The 8,630-nt window shown below is 45.4% G+C and overlaps 1 pseudogene; it reads right to left on the reverse strand.

Moving 5' to 3' along the window:
- Positions 1–281: 281 nt before the first annotated feature.
- On the reverse strand, positions 282–6,293 carry LOC140465585 (interferon alpha-F-like; annotated as a pseudogene).
- Between the last annotated feature and the right edge of the window lie 2,337 nt (positions 6,294–8,630).

An 8,630-nucleotide genomic window follows, 5' to 3' on the forward strand; every position in this document is an offset into this window, starting at 1 on the left:
ACATGGTTTACAAGATTGGCAAATACTAATTCATAAGTGCCAAGGCCAATGTGGTTGAGACTTTGCTGTGGTGCAAGTACATGTCTTTGACAGTCTGACATTCCAAAACAGACCGCACACACAGTGAATCTTTCACATTGCATCAAAAGAAAATATCACAACAATAAATAACAGTGAATTAGAATAAATAATCCGACTAACATTCTCATTGTATGTTTGCGACACAACATTGTCTTTGAAATAAATATTCATTGTTCTGGTGTGTAGTAAATATGTTCTTTTCAGTTTCTTTTGCTGACTTGTGCCATAATGAAAAGTAACTGTTGTAAACGGGCTCTGGTCTCAGCACGGATGATTTCCCAGGAACAGTCACTGAATTTCTGAAAAGGTAAAATATTCAAGTAAATGCATTTGAGAATGAGTCAAATTAAGTGTTGAAAAATGTATTGCTTGCCAGGAATTACACACTTAGTTCTGAATTGTCATACCTTGTGTTTGAGAAACTTTTCCAGTTTCCTGAAGTAATGTTGAATGGCAGCATTTCTCTTCAACTTGTGGTCAGATCCTGGTTTCCTCAGACAGTCTTGCAACTCTCTCAGCTGTTGCTCCAGGAGGAGACGAAAGTTTTCCACCTTGTCCCAGGCCCATGGTACTGAACCCGGATTCATGCTATAGATCTTGTTGATGTGGTGCAGGGTTTGATGGATAATTTAAATCCTGTCCTGAGTCTGTGCAACACACACAAGATTAGGACAGGGATATAAGTGCTGTTCATTTGGGGTCATGTTAGATTAAATAAAACAATGAGCAAATCATAATTAAATGTTCAAATTACAGATGCTTAGTTTCAGTATGTTGAAAGGGTTCTCGCAAAAGTACATATAAAGTTTGGGAGAAGATTTTTAGTTCGGGTGCTCGTTGTGGTTCTGTTCGCCGAGCCGGGAATTTGTGTTGCAAACGTTTCGTCCCCTGTCTAGGTGACATCCTCAGTGCTTGGGAACCTCCTGTGAAGCACTTCTGTGATGTTTCCTCTGGCATTTATAGTGGCTTGTCTCTGCCGCTTCCGGTTGTCAGTTCCAGCTGTCCGCTGCAGTAGCCAGTATATTGGGTCCAGGTCGATGTGTTTGTTGATAGAGTCTGTGGATGAGTGCCATGCCTCTAGGAATTCCCTGGCTGTTCTCTGTTTGGCTTGCCCTGTAATAGTAGTGTTGTCCCAGTTGAATTCTTGTTGCTCATCATCTGGGTGTGTGGCTACTAAGGATAGCTGGTCGTGTCGTTTCGTGGCTAGTTGGTGTTCATGGATGCGGATCGTTAGCTGTTTTCCTGTTTGTCCTATGTAGTGTTTTGTGCAGTCCTTGCATGGGATTTTGTACACTACATTGGTTTTGCTACAGGGAATTCCTAGAGGCATGGCACTCATCCACAGATTCTATCAACAAACACATCGACCTGGACCCAATATACCGACCACTGCAGCGGACAGCTGGAACTGACAACCAGAAGCGGCAGAGACAGGCCACTTTCAATGCCGGAGGAAACAGCACAGAAGCGCTTCACAGGAGGCTCCCAAGCACTGAGGATGTCACCTAGACAGGGGACGAAATGTCTGCAACACAAATTCCCAGCTCGGCGAACAGAACCACAACAAAAGTACATATAAATCAAACTTGATCAGATCAATGAAAAATAAGCGATGCGAGACTTTAAATCCATGGATTCGATACAAGTACATTGGAGGCAGAGGAAAAAGTGTTGGAGGTTTCAGTAACTTAAAATTGTAGAAATCACAATGAAACTGGATTGATTCTGAACAATTAACATTCAGTTCTTCAGACAAGGAAACAGGATCAATCAGGTGGGAGAACTAGCAAAACAAATGAGGGTACACAAAATGCTTGGAGATTGATTGGTACAAGGAAAACAGGGTGTTAAAGAAGCGAAATGCATAATTTCCTCTGTGGTGTCTAGGGAATGACTGAATACTGAAACTGTAGTTTGAATTTACTTTATTTAGAAAACAAAGGTATCAAACGTCACGAGAGAGAGGGAGCTTGCTGAAAATTCGAGAAGAGAATGAACAGACAAGGAGGTGGTCTTTTACGTCTTCTGTGAATAGAACATGACTTTTGCCTGGTCTGTACTGAATTCATCTCAAGTTGCTGTTACAAAGAACAAAATGAAATATTGCAAAGTCTTGCTTAGAAGAGCAGGAAAAGACATGGCAAGGTTAAAAAAACCTATTTACTGTATGGCAATTATATTGGTTATTGTGGACTTGGACGTGACATAGAAAGATCAGAGACAGTGTGAAAGAGCAGGCATGACCTGGAAACAGAAGCCCAGATGCAATGATTCAGATAGCAGGAGAGGGATTGTTTGTTGAGTGCGAGAGTTGGATTTTAAGGAGGCAAAATGACTCTCCGTGACAGGCCTGCTGAACATTCTTCTGCGTCAGCTCAATGGTAATGTGCTAACTCACAATTCAGTGGCCAGTGCTGCAGTGAACATTGGAGATGCACTTGACCGGAAACAAGTCAATTTATTTGAGTGGACAGGACAGATAATGACAATGATAAAAACAAACAAGAAAAACTCAAATAGAGTATAGACATGGCACGAATTGGACACACTGATGTGCTGTAGTCTCATTTATGAAAGCAATGGGAATAGGGGGTTAGTGGAAGATAATTTCTTTGAGTGTGTTCGATTTAGAGAACTTGAGAAACTTACAATAACTGTGGAATGTGAGTGTGAGAAGCTGAGACAATATGGGTAGAGTTGAAAAATAAGAAATGTGCAATCACTGTGATTGGGCTATACTAGTGCAACACCCGCCCACCCACCCCCTCAACAACCACCGAGACATTGAGGAACAAACATGTTGGCAGATTATAGAAAGATGCAATAAAAGCAGAGATGTCATAGCTGGTCACTTTAACTTTTCCAATATTGACTGGGACTCCCTTAGAGCAGGACTCTTCAATGAATTTATTAAATGTATCAAGTTTTTTTTAAAGAGTCTGTTGTAGTCTAACCAGGGGAGGATCATTCTAGATCTTATACTGACTAAAGAGCCTGGTCAAGAGATTGACCTTTCAGTGGGAGAGCATTTTTGAAACAATGATCACAACTCCTAGAGTTTTAAGATATCTGTGAATAAAGTTTAAATCTAGACATTGTGGAAAGATACTAAATTGGGAGAGCGCAAATTATGTCAGTATTAGGTAGATGCTAGGGAGTGTTAATTGGGAAGCAGGCAAATCCACATGTAGGAATTGTTTAAAGGCCTGCTGATGAGATTTCGGGACCGGCATGTTCCAGTAAGGAGGAAGGATGGCAAGGTAAGGGAAATTTCTTCAAAAGAGAAATGAAGCCTCTCTGAGGTTTAGGAAGCTAATGGGCATGGTGGCACAGTGGTTACCACTGCTGCCTCACAGCGCCAGAGACCCGGGTTCAATTCTTGCCTCAGGCGACTGACTGCGTGGGTTTCCTCCGGGTGTTCCGGTTTCTCCTACAGTCCAAAAATGTGCAGGTTCGGTCAATTGATCATACTAAATTGCCCGTAGTGTAAGGTGAAGGGGTAAAAGTAGGGAAATAGGTCTGGGTGGGTTGCGCTTTGGCGGGCCGGTGTGGACTTGTTGGGCTGAAGGGTTTGTTTCCACACTGTAAGTAAGTAAAGTAATCTAATCTAAAATCAAATAACGGACGCAGGAAATGAACACAAGCAATGACTTAAGAGAGCAAGCAGGGACCGTAAGATGACATTGGTAAGTTGGGTTAAAGAAAATCCCAAGGCATTCTATGCATGCATTCAAAACAAGAGGATTAATAGGGAGAAGAGAGGATCACGGAAGGATGAAGGAGGGAACTTGGGCTCAGTGGCAGAGGATGTGGTTGAGATCCTAAATGAGGTATTTGCAAAAGTATTCACCCAGGAGAAGGATATGGAGGTTAGTTGGATTTGTACGGTGCATGCTAATATGCTTCGCATTTTGAGATCAAGAAAGGAGTGGTATTGGGTCTCTGGGAGAGCATAAAAGTGGATAGGTCCCCAGGACCAACACCATCTACCCCAGGTTATTGAGAGAGGTAAGAGAGGACATTACTGGGAACTGAGCACAATCTCTGCATCCTTGTTAGCCACTTGAGAGGGTCTGGAGGACCAGTGAGTAGGTAATGTTATTGTTCTGTTCATGAAGGGAAATAGGGACAATCCAGGAAACCACAGATTGGTGAGTCTCACATCAGTGTTTGGGAAGATACTGGAGGGATTTCTTCGGGATAGGACGAACAGGCATTTGGGAAACTGTGGCTGAAGCAGGGGCAGTCAGCACGGCTTTATACAGGACAGGTCATGCCTTATTAACATGGTTGAATTCTTCTAGAAGATGACCAAGGTGATGGATGAGGGTAGAGCAGTGGATGTTGACTACATGGATTTAAATAAGGCTTTAGACAAGGGGCCTCATGGTAGGCTCTTCCAGAAGATTAAAATGCATGGGACCCATGATGACTTGGCCACATGGATTCAGAACTGGCTTGCCCACAGAAGGCAGAGGGGTCGTGTGGGACATTTTCTTGCTGGAGATCTGTGACTAATGGTATTCTGCAGGGATCCATACTGGGACCTATGCGGTTTGTGATATATATAAATGACTTGAATGAACACGTCGATGGCTGGGGTAGTAAGTTTGCAGACAATGCAAAGATTGATAGAGTTGTGGATAGTGTGGGAGTTTGTCAAACGATATAACAAAATATACATTAGTTGCAAATATGGGCAGAGAAATGGCAGAAAGACTTTAATCCATGTTAGTGTGAGGTGCTGCATTTTGGAAGATCAAATCTTAAGGAAATGTATACTGTTATTGGCAGGACCATGAACAGAATTGATGTATAGCAGGATCTTGGGGCTTGAGTCTGTTGCACCCTGAAAGTGGCCGCAAGTAGAGGGGTGGTAAAGAAGGTGTATGGCATGCTTGACTTTATTGGTCAGCGAATTGAGTAGAAGAGTCAGGATGTCAAGTTGCAGCTTTGGTTAGGCCACAGGTAGACTATTGCATTGAATTCTGGTCGCCACGTTACAGGAAGAACGTGGAGGCATTGGAGAGGGTTCAGAACAAGTTTCCCAGGATGCTGCCTGAATTAGCAAAAAGGAGAGATTAAAAAACTCGGGTTGCTTTCTCTGGAGCGGTGCAGGCTGAGGGGAGACCTGATAGAAGTGTATATAATAATGAGATGCATAGGTAGGGTTGGCAGTCACACTTTTTTTCCCCGGAGTTGAAATGTCCAAAACGAAGAGGCATGCATTTCAGGTCAGTTCAAGGGAAACGTGGCGGGCAGATTTGTACAGAGGGAGTGGTAAGAGTCTGGGACACACAGTGAAGTGAGGTAGTGGAGGCAGATACAATTAGGGCGTTTAAGAGACTTTTAGATAAGCACATCAAATGGAGGGATATGGACCAGCGGTATGCAGACGGAATCAGTTAAGGTTGGCGTCATATTCAGCACAACATGGTGGGCCGAAGGGCCCGTTCCTGTGCTGTGTTATTCGATGTTCTAAACTGTGAAAACCCAGGTCAAGCCAGTGAGAGGGAAGCGTGCGATGAATGCAACAAGATGGTTTGAGAAGGAATGTGGATAGAGATAGTTTTTGTGATGAGCTGGGGAAATGGTTTGATGGATGAGCTCGGTCGAGGATTTGACCTAATATCAAGGGGTGAAGTAGACGTCAGGAGATTTGAAGTGTTGAAACCTGCAGGGATACAGTTTGTGAGTGAGGTAAAGATTTTCACAGTGGGAGAAATCGCTGCGGTTCAATTTTCTGATGTGAACTCTCTGATCGTGTTGTTAATCTCACACATACTTTCAGTAAAATCACAGTCTGAATAAAATGAATCGAGTTTTAACTCACCCCCACTCCATCCGAAAGTTTCACCAGGTCCAAGGGCTTGGTTTTCAGGGAGAACCTCTGCCTTAAACAGTGTCCGGGAAAGGGACCGCCCTGAGAGGAGAGAACAGTCCCGGTTACATTCACTCCCAGAAACTGAGATCCTGGAGAATCACTGAGCGGGAACGACACAAAATTAATAGCTATTTCTCCCTGATCTGACACTGAGCCGGGAGCAGACCCAGTGAGATTCCGATCAGCTGAAACTCACCATTTCATGCAGTTTGCTCAGAGTCTCTGTGTTCAGAACTTGCTGAAAGTGCAGCCTCTCACAGCCCAGACTCAGGGTCCCGGACAACAACACCAACACCGTCCAAAATCTCCAAATCCTCCCCAGAGCCATGCTGCACCGAGCCAGAGGGAAACCCTGAGCGGAAGGAATTGATCTCGAGTAACTCCTAAACCTGTTCCTTTCTCACTGAGTCAACCTCCAGGAGTCACAATGCAGCCGCTTGTGAAGCCGAAGCGATCTCCTTAAGTGTCGAGTCCTCTGTGTGTGAGAGAGGCTGGACGGTGCTGTGAGCTCCCACTGCCTGAGCTGCCGGTGTATATCGGCGGAGGGACTGGCGAGGTGTGGCCATGACATTCGGAAAGTGAAATCTGGTTGCGGGAGTTTTGAACGAGCTGTAGGAGAGCAAGAAACAGCCTGTGTGCTCCCTGTCTGAGGGAAGGAATCTGAAAGGTGGAGATTCCTGAAGCAGCGAGTGGAAGATCCCGGACAGAAAATCACAGCCAGAGCTCGAGGCGCGCTCAAAGATCAGCCGTTATCTCCAAACTTTCCTGATATTATTGGAAAACGGATTGTTTCTTGATTCGTGCAATAGGTTATTCTTTAAATAAAAGCACAAACAAGACTCAATCTAGGTGGAAATATGAAAAAACATTTGTTCTCTTTCTCGCCTCATCTGCAATCTTTGACAGAATGGACCGCAGCTTCGTCATTCACGGTCTCTCTGCTTTACATACCAAGTTACTGGGAGTGCAATCCCTTGTTCCCATTCTGGTGTCCCTCTATGCAGCCGGAGGATATTGTTTATCATATCTTTTGACTCCCCAACCTGCCCACCCACTCACACTCTCAGGTGTCCCTAATGGCCTGACAATGGGCCCTTCCACATCTACATGCTGCTCCCAGGGGAACAGCATACATTATACAGCCTCAGATTCCATGGATTGTGAAGGCACACGACTTTCCCACAGTAGGATTCCCTTAACCCTCCATTAGCTCTACGTTACCATTCTGCATATTCATCACTCACAACCAACAATTTCGTTAACTGCACATGGAGAAGCCTGCAGCAAATCCTTTTATTCCCAGACGCAGGAAAATGTTTCCCTGTCACTCACTCCATTGAACCTCACCCTTCCCCCTCTCATTGACAACCTGTGATCCCGACCCTTGACCATTTGTTCCTGGGGATTATATTTGACCCCGAGATTAACTTTTGATGCATAACCAAACCATAATCGTTCACCACTTTGGAATGCACCTGATCTTACATTTAAACATGGAGCCCTTGTGCCAGACACCGGGAAACCATGGAAAATCATGTTCCCCTCTCACCTGTCAAGACCAAAGACAGGGAGTGAGATCCCGCCTCTGGTGCTGCTCCTCGTGCGTCCATCCGTGTCGACCCCCAATGTTCTACTCCCGACACCAGATCCCCAAACTGAACAAAGCGACCTTCACACCCCATTCCCGTTCTCGGCCCGAACGTACACCCCTGTCCCGGGACACAGTCAAACCCCTCACTCAATTCAGTCAAGTCCACTCCTCCCCTTCTAAGCTCCAGCAGACACAGGCCGAGCCTTGACCAACGTTTCCTTCTGAAACAATTTCAGGAATTACTCGGGGAAAACCTCTCTGTAATATCTCATGGCAGTTTACTTAAAATACATTGCAACCTTCCTCCAATAAGATCACTAACTGTACATACTATTCCAGATGTGGCCTCACCAGATCCCTGCACAATTGAAGCGACTATTTCGGCATTCTTATATTGTTTGCATCTGTAAGTCAATAATTTATGATTCATTGACGAGACAAGTCAAAACCGTTTGCCTCTCAATGTGGATCAACTGAAACTCACCATTTCATGCAGTTTGCTCAGAGTCTCTGTGCTGAGAACTTGCTGTAAGTGCAGCCTCTCACAGCCCAGACTCAGGGTCCCGGACAACAACACCAGCACCGTCCAAAATCTCCAAATCCTCCCCAGAGCCATGCTGCACCCAGCCAGAAGGTAGCACCGAGGTGGAAGCTGAGAAAGCGGTCAATGTGCAATCGGAGCGGATTCGGATCCGGGAGCGGGCGCCTGTGTTGCCGAGTGCTGTGAGTGTGAGCCTGGGCTCTGCTGGCTGCTCTCACTGGCACTGCCAAACTGGCGGTTTGAATGGGGCACATTACATTCGAAAAGTGAAAACCGCTTCCAGGGAGTTTGCAGGAGCTGCGGGGAGATCAAGAGTTGGTGCGGTTTCTTTCTGAGGTAAGGAATCGAAAAGCTGGAGAGTCCGGAAGCAGCTGCTGGGAAATCCCGGCTGGAAAATCGCAAGCAGCGCTCGGTTTGCAGCGGAATGTTGAGTGTGTTCAGATCATCGGGCACTGAGCTGGTGTAGAGGGAGGCTCTGTACTTGGGGCAGGGGGAGTCAGGCTGTGTATTGGGGGCTGGATGTCCTAATCCGG

The sequence above is a fragment of the Chiloscyllium punctatum genome, chromosome 42 (assembly GCF_047496795.1).
Source record: "Chiloscyllium punctatum isolate Juve2018m chromosome 42, sChiPun1.3, whole genome shotgun sequence".
Taxonomy (NCBI): Eukaryota; Metazoa; Chordata; class Chondrichthyes; order Orectolobiformes; family Hemiscylliidae; genus Chiloscyllium; species Chiloscyllium punctatum.